Genomic DNA, 13,128 nt, shown 5'->3' with positions numbered 1-13,128 from the left:
TGTATTGGTTTACAGAGTGAGAGGTAGAGCGGCGTGGCGGGCGGCACGCGGCACGGGCGAACCGAGAGGTCCGGCGCGGCAGCGGGCGCACTCTCCGGGCACGTCTCTGCAGATGGCGGGCTGCGGGAGCACGCAAGAAAACATCGAGACAAATGCGTGACGCAGCGCGCAGGACCAGCCCCTCCGCCCCTCTCGGTGCGTGTCCTATCCCCCGCGGCGCCTTATCCTCACAAAACACATCGATACCGGCGTCGTGCGTGAGCCCACGGTCTCGGGCCTCGAGGGTTGTGCATGGTGGTGCTTGGCTGCAGGTGGTAGCCGGTGGTGCGTGGTGTCTGTGCGTGGTGTTGGCGTGTCAGCGTGCGCGCGCGGGGCTAACGCGCGGCCCGGGCGGCAGTCGCTCGGAGGCAGGCGGGCGGCGCGCGTCGCCCCGCGCTTAGTGCACCCTGCGGAACTGCGATCGCGATCAGGTACGCGTCGCCGCGGCTGGCGCTCACTGCACACGTGCCCCCGGCGCCTGCATGTTGCGCTCCACCCGGCGCGTTCTTGACGTTCACATCGTCTGTCTGCATCCCCCTATGAGAACTTTTTAATAAATAATTCGCATTTCATTTTAACGCGAACGACGAGCTGAAGTTAATTGAGCGAAATTGGTGAGAGACTAAATATTTTTTTTTGCAATTTTCCTCAATTTTGAAGTTGAAGCCTTGCATTCGCATTTTCAGTAGTTAAATTAATGATGACGATTCGAATATCGCAAATTGTAGATTAAATGTACCTAATTATTTTCTTTTCTTTAAGTAAATTGCGTTTAGCGTCTAGATTGTCGTAGTGATATATTATTATTTATTTTGGTGATGGATGTGCTCGATGCTGTTAATGTGCTGGGTTATATCTTATCGAAAATGTGATGGGGTAGAAATAACTATAGCCCTGGCCTGTTGCCAAATGTCGATCACAACGCATCTTCCAGTGAAAAAAGAAATATCAAAGTTTAGCTTTATTATTAAATAGGTGTAGTTAGGGAGCGGTAGGTACGGTACGGGTAGATGGGTAGGGACGTACGTGTGTGCGGATAAACTCGTATTTCTTCATTTGGAGAGTCGTGACGATGTTGTTGTCGCGATTCTTTTAAATTAATGTTGTTTCAGCCTCTGCTTGGCGGGCGAACACAACAATATAAATACTGCTCTCTATAATTCAATTTTCCCGTTTTTTAAATTATGTTAATGGAAAAAGTTTTTCACTACGTATATCGATTTAATAGTGTCGATATAATATCCAGTGATTCCAGTGACATTAAATAACTATAGGTAAATCTAATATTCAGTCTATCTATTGCTTATACCTGAATTTAAAATATGGGTAGGTATGCGAACGTTATACTGTCGATATTGTTTAGATTAGAAAACGCTTTCCTTTTTTCATATACCTGGCTTGGAATCTATACAATAATTAATAAATGTAGGTAATTAAGGTATTGTGTTATAACTTCGTATTGCATTTTAGAGAAACATAATTTTATTCAATAAATATTTTCAATCTCATCAAATAAACGTAATCACAACTAAGATAAATTAAAGCGCGTGATGTAACATTAGTAGTAGATGGCGCGGACATCACGTGTCACAGGAGACCGACCGTGACGCGCAATAAAGAGTTTAGTGTAGCACGAAAGGACTATCAAGATGTTACTCCACCGGCCAGGCCAGGACCCGTAATATTTGATCGAGGGGTCAACCACCCCGCTTAGGCTCTCAGCCACGGTGCGTCGATCAATGTTTTCGGGAGATGTTTGGAACCCAATAAACGCTTAATTACCTACATTATAAGGTATGAGCGAAATGAACACTTCTCAGCGCTTATTCTCATATTTCCACTATGATATTATTATTTAAAAATGTGGTACCTTGGAAATTAAGGTTTTGTCTTACCCAATTCTATGTAGGTATTTCGTTAACTTTACCATAGGTACTATTATGGAACGTGCATCAAATTCTGATAGGATTGGAATTCAACAGATCGGAAAAAAACTTGCATTCAATCTGACGACATTAGACACTTGCTGTTAGAAGACACATCAAATGTTGTCTCGATAGTCTTAACTTTCAATTATTTTCGGTCGTCCATTCCCGAAAACTTTCAAGTTGGAACGGCAAATTGCTATTTCAGTTGGAGTGCTGCTGACGTTTGGGGCAATTTGTGAGTTATCCCCAAGAGGTGCAATTTCCTCTTCCGTCTAATTGCTCCCGAGCTTGCTACTGCTACAAAGCTAGTTAGGAAACTGCCATCGTCCCACTCGTGTCGCCGAACTCTCGCCGGGTCCAATCAATTATGTCGCTGCCTACGACTGATGCTGAGATAAGCACTTTCGTGATGAAAAGGATCTCGCCAGTAGAACCGCAATTTCTGTTGCTCCCATTTGAGTTGACGGGGCCTAACCGCCGGCGCAATAATTAAATAAATATGCGTACTGTGGACATCCATCATTGCCGGGTTGATCCTCTTTTAAATTTATGAGGGGGTGTGTTCGCGCATACATTTTCATATGTTTATCAGAGGTTTCACAAACGGAATAGATAAGTATGTACAGTTTCATTCCGGGCTGTAAAAAAGTCCTTTGAGCTTGGAATGCCTACGTACTTTCTGCTACATTGTTGTAGTGGATTTTTGCGCAGCGTCGTGGCCCGTTTAAAATATTCCACATTTTGCTCCCAGTTTATCTTTTGTCGTATCGCTAGAATTTATTGTTAGGTTCTGCAACTTGGGAATATGTAAAATGCATGTTTATGCAAATACAAAAAATACTACCTACTTTTATAGGTAACTAACTTAAGCTACATTGAGGTGTCAAGTGTTCTTCTTATTTTAATAAAACCAAGCAGATAGCTTGAATTTAGGCATGGTAAGGAGCTATTTACTCTATTGACTTCTTTACTTGGATTTTTTTAAGTACTCAAAAAAAATATTTTCTCACTATTCGGCGTAATATAAAATTTCCGATTTTAATAATAACGATCGCTGAGCTAGGCCGGATATACGGACAGACAGACATTGAGAAACTATAACGGTTCCTTAATGACTACCTAACGGAACCTTAAAAATATATTCAAAGTAGCCCGTCCGTCCGTCTGTCTGTCTGTCACCAGGCTGTAACTCGAGAACCGTGATAGCTAGACACAGATGATGTATTTCTGTTGCCGCTATAACAACAAATACTAAAAACAAAATAAAATAAATATTTAAGTGGAGCTCCCATTCAACAAACGTATCACGTCTATCACGTTTTTGTCGTTTTTTGCGTAATGGTACGGGACCCTTCGTGCGCGAGTCCGACTCGCACTTGGCCGGTTGTTTTATTATGTTTTTAACATATCTTATAATCTACGGACTTAAATTATTGTTAGAATCTACGGATTCGTGTAACTGGCGATGTCCACATTGTCCAATTTCAGCCATATGTAAGGTTTAGGAACAGAGTATAGCGAGTCGATTATTCATTCACAGCGCTTCAGAGTCCGATTGTCATGCGGAATTTTAAACGAAGCTTTGTCCGCCGTTTTTGCACGTAAATCAATTTAAGCCCAACGGGATTTTTCATATCAGCTTAATTCGATCTGGGACTAAGCAATAAATACAAGCTCCACTATGTAACTTGAAATATTGCTTTTTTTGTGAACTAACTTTATATTATGATGCAGAGTCTTTAGTCCATGACCTACTCAAAAATACTTCGACTTGTACATCAGACCATTAAATGACAGTTTAGAAAAAATATTGTTTGGTTCATTTTTGTTCCACGAAGCGTAATAATCAAGTTAGAACCTGGTAGAAGAAGTAGAGCTACTGGTGGAGGTCTCTACCTTTATTCTCTACTCTATTGTCAGCCACAATGTTTGACTCAAAATGTATTGTAATTGCAGATCTCAAAATTTACTAAGCAGTGGACACCTAATACTATGTTACTATATTAGATTTTAGTATTTAATATTAGGATAACTTCGTTACGCAATTCATAAAATATCTGAGACAAACATACCCAAATTATTCTCAGTCAATACTGGACGCAGTCATATTGGTAATTGGCAATCCAATAAAATAAACAGATTACGACACCTTGGGCTTCTGAAACCTTACAGACCAGTTTACAGGGGTTAATATTTTGTTTAAATACTGTATGTACTTAACAGTAGCTTTTAAGGTAATATATAAATACTTAGTTAAGGTTTAATTCAATTACCATCAGGTAACTTGAGGTAGTTAGTGTTCTAAATTTCTCATCATCAACGAACATACTCGTATATCGGCCCGATTCGAACTATAAAATACGTCAAATATTACGTCTAGATACGATATGGATTATGTCACTGTCAAAAGTGACGTTTCTTCAAACAAAAGTTTCATTTTTAAAGTAAGTTATAAGATTCACTACACTGCATGGACTGTAAAAACTAGAAGCATGTAACATTCCGTGCGCACTAATTGCCCTACCTTTATTTTGCTGAGTATAGGAGGGAAGGAAGCACGGCGATATCAGCGGTCCGAGCACGACCCAGTTCCACCGCGACTAATATTCAAATAGATAAATCAAGTGCCTCCTGCCAGCTTTTTGCACGGCCAAGATTGATGGAGGAATTTTTGCAAAATTCTTTGATCCCTATCCTCGCTTATTACACAAAAAGTTCTATTGTGATACGAATGATTCAGAACATCGTAACAATAATATATTTCCGCTGAAAACTAACGTAGTCACGTCTGCGGCCCATATCGATGCTCGCTTGAGGGCAAACAATAGATAGTAGCCGCAATAACTTCTCGTCGATGGTCCGTCCGAATGGAATTGATGAACAACTCATCGGATTGTGCTTGTCACTTGACCAAACTTTCATCTTAATTTCTTCTTGTTTCAATGGAATACTTATGGTATAACACAATTATAAGGAATAAATATATGAATATATACGTTCGGATTACGTATTCGGTCTGTATCTGGGTGAGCAAAGAACAATAAATAGCTCACCCAGGAGATACTTACAAAAAGAAAGTAACCTGTGTCTATACCTAAGGCCGAAGCCCTATAAAATTCTTAAAAATCTAGGTAACTTAACAAACAAACAAGAAGTTTATTGTAGTCTGCATATAAAGATGGCTGGTATTGATTTTGATTGAAAGAGAGAAAATATATTTCATATCATTTTGATGATGTGTGGCTGGATGATACAATAAATATAAGTAGAGCCTATTGCTACGCCACGTAGCACGTTTTAACGCGTAGCATCATATTTTCGATAAGTACTTAGGTCAACAATTTTGCGACTGTTGTGTGTGTGATGTTGTCGATAGAAAGTATAATATATTTGTCTGAAAATATTAATTTAATACGTTCTCTGTTTAACTTTGCAAAACAATGCAATTTGTGGTTATTATGTCTTTTAAGCATTTAACGATGAAGATAAAGAAACCCGTCCACCCCCGGGGTTAGAGCCGTCTGTAAATGTGAGTTAATATATGTTCAAAACGCGAAAGTTTAAAATATTATCAGATTAAGAAAATACACGAGTCGTTTCATCGCCTCCAAATTCCATTTTTTTATATAAGAATAAAATACAAAAAGATGATGTTGTAGGGTGGTCATTTTTGCCATAACATCTAAAGTTGGACTATAATTGTTGGTTAATAATAAAATCACATAAATATTTGCGATTAATTGCATGCGATACCTATGTACTAAGTAAATAATACTTGTACCAATAGTGAATTCCACTACATACGTACGATTCAACTACATACCTAGTTGTCAGTGTCACAAAAATAAGCAGTGCTAATTATCGCCACTTGTTTACTGCTACGACGACAGATCTACAATGTTGACTGCGACGTGTTTGTTTCAGACGCCTCCTGCGCCGGTGCCGGGCCGCTCGCTGCGCGAACGCACGGATTCCATCGAACTTTCTCCTACATTACTATCCCCATTGACTCTACTGTACATTCAGTGCACGACGCTAGTGTTTCAAATAGTTGTTAAAATTTTCAATATTTAAAGTGCCTCAACGCGGTTCGTAATAGGTATTATAGGTGAATATTCGAATTGATTGAAAGTGGTGAACTATTTCAAATTATTGATAGTGGACTCGAATTTTGCTTGAAGATTGGCCAACTTACTTTTCCAATGCGGCTTGGAGATTCACCAAATGTGACATGAAGGTAAGTGATTGATTTAATAACGTTTTAGGCCGTAGTGTAGTCTCAATTGATTTATTTAGTCATTTTCTGGATTTTTAGACTGGACATATAGGTACTTAAATGTTTTGAGTACCTGTATGTATACATATACATACAGCAAAATTGCGTGGCCACTTAATTAATTCTTTAATAACGTGTCCATGTAAAATGGTACCTATGGTGAAGTAATTTCTTAACAAATTCGTTAACAGGTAAAACAAGGGTTATAAAAGCCCTTGACAGGTTTTTTGTTTGACCTAGGTAAATGATTAACCTACATTATAAAACATGTTAATAAGAATCTTAGAATTAGTTATTTTATCTATTTTGGTAATATGTATTTAAAAACGCCATATTTTAACGATCCAAAAGTCTCGTGCCGTGCTGTGAATATTTATTTGAGTATGTAAGTAACTAGTGAAACTAATTTAAAAGCGAACTATGATGTGCCTGTTCTAAAAAAAGGTGGCGGGGTAATTACTATGACTCCTTATAAAATGTAGTTTTTAATGGCCCTAAAAAGCCGAGATATATATCTTCAACGCTGACTGTTTTTATGGAGCCCTATGATGCACGACGGTGACACGGAAGGCTAAGTTCGCTAATCTAGCCCCCCCGCACTGAAGCGCCCAGTGACCTATTATTGCTCTGGCGATAATCCAGCGGCGCGACATTCGCCATGGCCTTGTCGAGGTTAATATATTATTTTAATTGCGGAGGTGTTCGCACGGCTATTATTACCACTAACGTCTTATCTAAGCCGCCATTAGCGCTATTAACGCCGGGAAGTCATGTCTTTATAGAGCTTCCTGAAAGAAAAACCTTTTTCCCTTGCTAATTTGACCTATGAACTTTTAATGCGGAGTTAAACTCTAGCTTGTGTAGCGCTATATACAATTTTAGGCAAATTGCGCATTACAAATTACACTTAAAAGCAATGAATACAGATCATTTTTCCATACTTGTATTTTTCCATACAAGTGTTCAATACATTTATGTACCACAGTGTAAATTGTGTAAAACTGCATACGAAGAAAATTACGATTATTAAAATAAGTCTCGTTATAAGTACATTCTAGGTGGGCATGTAGTTAAATCTAGTTACACATTACGGCTATCTTAAAAGAAAATATATAGTACACTAATAACAATGAGATCGATTGATGTTGACTTGAATTTGTAAGAAATCATCATTATTATGTTAGTGATTATTGTGTTTTTTCAGTTTTCCTAATTCCAGTGACCACGAGCACTCGTAAGCTCTGGTAAAGGGCACGAAACGTCGGGAAGTCGGGATGTAATTTTAACTTCACTAGATGCGATATAATACTCGTACGTCTAAATCTAGATTGTATTTGATCCTTTATTGGTTTTTAGTTTTTACAATTTGGAGGTAACTGTTGTCGACCTGTCCAAAACTGTGACTAACTGTGCAACCCACGTGATAGTTGATGAGTAAATTCCGCGCTAATCGTAAACACAGCCGACATTCTGTTTGTCCACAATCACCGGGAAACATCAACACACGCGTAGGTATTCGCAAATCGAGTACATCACGCGTTGACGGTTTCACTACTACTCACGTAGATATTATGACTACCCTAGTAGATAAATTACGCATCTGTGACTGGCAAACAACCAAGAAAATACCGGTAACGGCATAACAAACAGGTGTTTCATTATTTCCTATGGTAATTTACTGGGCCTGATAAACATCTAATATAGAGTTGGCTTTTTATATCGGTATGACTAAGTAGATGTTTATTCTAAATTACAAAACTTTCGTGAGACACATATATATCAAATATATGTATATTAAAACGGGTCTCTCGTGTATTATAAGTCCAAGATTGGTCAACATGTTCGCTTCATAACGAGGAGCTTCAACAGTAGGTATATGGCTCACACACGTTGGTGGAAGAATGACACGCGATGAAGTCTGTATCAAATTGAATGAGTCAATTCTTTGTAGAATTATTCAGAAACAAGATAAAATTTCATCTCAATGTTTTGAAGGGCAAGTATTAAATGTTACCTTTTTAGATTATTGTTAAAGATTACAACTCCTGCGTAATGTTTACAAAACACGCTATTTTATTTAACAGGGGGTGTAAAGCCAGGATATAAGAAAATTATGCTCGTCAGGTCGCTCGGCCAAATCACTAGCTATTTTATACGAAAATTTTATAATTTGCTGTAGTATGCAGTGTAACGAAATATAATTGAAAATAAATGAAAATTAGATTTGTTTTCGTGATTTTTTTTATCGAGCCAACTTTAACCTTTTTAGATTTTATTTTCATGCCATTGTCTCCTATTAACCCGTGTAAAAATTCAGTAAGTATAAAACTAAATGTTTGTACAATTTTCTACTGCAACCCCTGTTAATATTTACACCTCTACAACTAATATAACTATTTATTCATGCCTTAAGTGAGACAAATTTGCAGGTGCTATTGTCATACTTATCCAGATTTCACTGTAAATATTACATACTATTGAAGTATTTTTTGTGTAGAAGTTTAACTACATACGTGTACTTAGTTATTTATCGTCTACAACACGAATATAGATTTGAGCGTCTTTATCCTAACTACTAAAGATTTTTATGATGACCAAAGATTAATTTTGGAACTTCAAAGCAACGTTATTCTTGTATATAATAAACTTGACGGAAATATGTATGTATATCAAACGAAAATAATTAATTATCAGTTGATATAATTAGTAATTATTATCAAGGTAGGCATTAGATCCAAAAACTATAGTCTGTATCTTTAGGTACCTATTTAAATAAAAGTAAACAAACAATTTGTACATTTTCGGGTAGTTGTAACATTTATTGGTTAACCGACCAAATACAAAACCGCCTGGATCTGTCATTGAACGACCTGACTTTAACCTACATTATTTGATCATGTAATGTTTTCATCTACCCTAAACTGGCTTAAGGAGCCATTTGAGGGTAGATTTTGTTTACTTTTATTTAAATACCTAAAGATACAGATTATAAAGTGTCATTATATGGAACTTGCTAACTATGTAAACAAACCGCCATATTAAAATTGTCTCTGAATGTCAATTTACTAGTGACTTTTGTTTACATAGTTAGCAAGTTCCATAGAATGACACTTTAGAGATCAATTTTTATAACCGAAGTGACATCATGTCATAATGTGCACTGTGCACTTCATATGTAGGTGTAGGTACCTACCTATTAATAATATGACATTGTATGTTTGTTTCTGCTTTATGCAAAAACGACTTAACAGATTTCGATATTAATTTGGCATACTTACAGGAAATGTATAACTTATAAAACAAAAATATATCATGATTATACAGTAATTAAGATTTTAAGGGGATGCTATAGTCGCACTAGGCGTTAAAGTCAAAGTCAAAGTCAAAAATACTTTATTCATGTAGGCCTAGTAACAAGCACTTATGAACGTTTTACATAATAATAATTATATTATCTTAAGCTAATTATCAGAGCAATTTATTGAAGTTAATATTATTCCATCGTAATATTGGATTATTATATAGATCAAATTTAATACTAAGAATTTCACAAAAAGATCGTCAAACATAAAAAATTGTATAAAAAATACTAGTCTAGAATGTTTCTAGAATAAAATCTAAATGTCAATAACAAATGTCAATAAAACATAACAAAGAAGTACATACATTGAATTATCCATTTCGAGTCACAATTAATCCCACGTTGTTTTATCACTCATGTAGTCTTGTGTGGTATAATAAGCTTTAGAAATAAGTTGGCGCTTTACGTAATTCTTAAATTTATTAATTGATAATTCAGTAATATGGTTTGGAAGTTTATTATAAAATTTTACACAATTACCCATGAATGTTTTTTTAATTTTATGGAGCCGTGTGAAGGGCACTGCGAGCTTATGTTTGTTTCTAGTATTAATATTATGAAAGTCACAGTTTTTCCTAAAATTAACAATATTTTTATGTACATACAGAATATTCTCATAAATATATTGACAGTGCACTGTCATTATGTCAATTTCCTTGAATTTATCTCTAAGTGAGTCTCTATGGTTCAATTTATATATTGCTCGAATAGCCCGCTTCTGCAGAACAAAAATGGTATTTATCTCTGAAGCACCACCCCACAGTAAAATACCATATGACATAATGCTATGGAAGTAACTAAAATATACTAATCGAGCTGTTTTCACATCAGTTAACTGACGGATTTTGCTCACTGCAAAATCTGCAGAACTCAGTCTATTCGAAAGAGTAGCAATATGGGGACCCCACTGAAGTTTAAAATCTAAAGTTATACCAAGAAGAACTGTACTATCAACTAATTCCAATTCCTCATCCTTCACAATGACACTTGTTTGCACATGCCTTACGTTACTACTAGTGACAAACTGAATAGGTACAGTTAGCCTTTTTCTCATTTAACAATAAATTATTAACATTGAACCAATTTACTGCATTTGAAATAGCATCGTTTACATCACTGTAAGCTTGTTGCTGCCGTTTGACTTTGAAAATAAGTGAGGTGTCGTCTGCAAACAATACTATATCATGGTGGGTTTTTACAAGGAATGGCAAGTCATTTATGTAGATAAGGAACAGGAAAGGCCCCAATATTGACCCCTGTGGTACACCCATAGAGACCAATGTCCCCGGTGATCGCTGTCCACTCACATCGACCCTTTGTATTCCACCATTTAAGTAGGACTTAAATAAATTCAGTGCCGATCCTCTAACTCATAATAGTGTAGTTTCCTGATCAATGTTTCATGACAAACGCAGTCGAACGCCTTAGACAAATCACAGAAGATACCTAAAGCATCTCGTGACTCCTACCAGGCATCGAAAATATGCTTAATTAGCTCAACACCAGCATCGGTTGTCGAGCGACCCCGTGTGAAACCAAACTGCTTATTATGCATTAAATTATTGACGTTGCAAGTTAGTAAGAGTGTATTAAGCCGGAAGGGGTGGGGACTGTTTAACAACTTCTACGCGGACAGAGTCACGGGAAGAGGCTAGTGATATTATTAAGACAGTTACTTACATTTGTATGAATACTCTAACCCACACGTGCAGAACTATTAGGCCGGAGCCCCACTGCTGCGCACGCTACATCCACGGCCCACGTTTTAATACAAACCGTGGGCAAGCCCACGAAATTTTGTATAGGAACCTGGGTCGTGTACATAGCGTGCGCAGCAGTGGGGCTCCGGCCTTAAACTAGTTGAGCGAATGTTTTATGATCTTAATTATCCAAGTCGTGGTGATTTTTGCCGCACATCAAAGGAAACCTCGAACCTCCGCGTAGTCTCCTGCACATTCGTGCGATCACACAATGACTATTATTTATTTCAGGTTAAAATAAATATGTCCATAAAAGGGTCATTATCCACTCAATAATTCGTGAACCTCTGACAGTTCCTGACTTTCGTGCAAGCATTCGCACAATTTAAAACATGTCACTGTTATTATATATATGTCGTAGGCCGATCGTAAGATCAGGCAGATCGTAATGTTCCTGTGTAATGTTTTGACGATAGTCACATTAAACAAATACATAGGTAGGATAGGTTCGTTAATAGGTTGCTTCAGATGCCCGAAGGACAAACTGCCCAGAAATAGGAGCCCGTCGACTCAGGGAACGAGTCAAAGATTTTCACGTTTCACGATATGCCTAGGAATTTCACGATATGCCTGATCTTACGATCGGCCGCCGACATATATAAGTGCTAGAACTAATTCAGTTCGACATAATTAAATATTATAGAATGGATTCAATAAGTCTCCTCGGTTATAATTGGCGTCCAATTATATTTGCACTGTCGGCTTGTCTAACTAATAATCACTGTCGGCTGAACGAAAATGGGACGACTGATAACTAGAGCCAAAATCAACAAACTGGAGTCTCCAAACGTCGCAAATCCTATGCCTTAATGAAAAACTGAATTAAAATACACTCATATGTTGATCTGTAATAATTGATTTATTAATGATTGTTATATAAAAAAACCGGTCAAGTGCGAGTCGAACTCGCGTCCCAAGGATTCCGTACTGCACACATTTTCGAACGACCGACCAAAGCGAAGTTCTTAAGTACATTCAACTGTTCATTCAATTGTTCCACACACGGCTGGCTAATAGGCGCACGGTCCCGGCTTTTCCGTGTTTTTTAACTGAGCTATCAGAGGATAGTTAGTTACGCAATATCTTTTTTTTAATTTTGTTCAAGTATTATGTTAAGCATAGTGCCTACAATTTTTTTGCATTGGTTAGGCGTATCTCTGTTATTTCAAGACAACAGGGCTATAACCGCGAAAATCGAAGTTGGCAAATTGCTGGCATTTCTCTCTATCCTCTAATTACGGTTTCATTCACCCTCTGATAGACGGCAGTTCAGCCTTCTCATTTAGCTACTCGTACTTAAACCAATTATTTGTTCTGTTTGAGCACTAACCTCCTACAACTCATCCTTCGACCTTGCGTGGAGGCGCACCTCTCAGCCTTCGACCTTCGCACTGGCTGTCCACACCACGTTTCACGTAAACAATTGCGGTTGTGGCCCTGATAAAGCTTATCCGCAATTCTTATTCTTAAGTCCGGCTCACGCTTAATTGCAGACTTCTTATACGTTTTTCCAGTCCTAATCTATAGGTATCGGGCCCAATCGCTTAACAAAAGATAGAACAAAATCCTTTGCAGGAAGCATGCACATGTTGGAGGCTCCGGGCCTTCAGGGCCTTCGACCTTCGCATTCAGACACTTGTACTATAATTGTTCTGTGTTTGAGCACTAACCTCCCGCAACTCGGCCTTCGGCCGTGCGTTTCAAAAAGCCTCTGGGGGACGCTTCGGGCCTTCGGCCCTACGTGTAGCTCGGCCTTCGGCCTTC

General features: G+C 37.8%; 1 protein-coding gene across 3 annotated transcripts in view; it reads left to right on the top strand.

The window, feature by feature from the left end:
• The first annotated feature begins 397 nt into the window (after positions 1-397).
• LOC134790827 (inactive dipeptidyl peptidase 10) overlaps positions 398-13,128 on the top strand; it is a 122,108-nt gene continuing 109,377 nt past the window's right edge. For 2 of the 3 annotated variants that reach the window (XM_063761789.1, XM_063761787.1), the window contains exon 1: positions 6,042-6,204. The gene's annotated coding sequence lies outside the window, so the exon portion shown is untranslated. Of the gene's footprint in view, positions 654-5,891; positions 6,205-13,128 lie in introns of those variants that run through there. The other variant, XM_063761788.1, reaches the window with a different exon arrangement.

Source organism: Cydia splendana, chromosome 5, assembly GCF_910591565.1.
Source record: "Cydia splendana chromosome 5, ilCydSple1.2, whole genome shotgun sequence".
NCBI lineage: Eukaryota > Metazoa > Arthropoda > Insecta > Lepidoptera > Tortricidae > Cydia > Cydia splendana.
The sequence above is the reverse complement of the archived record's forward strand: the minus strand, read 5'-3'. Positions and strand labels throughout refer to the sequence as shown.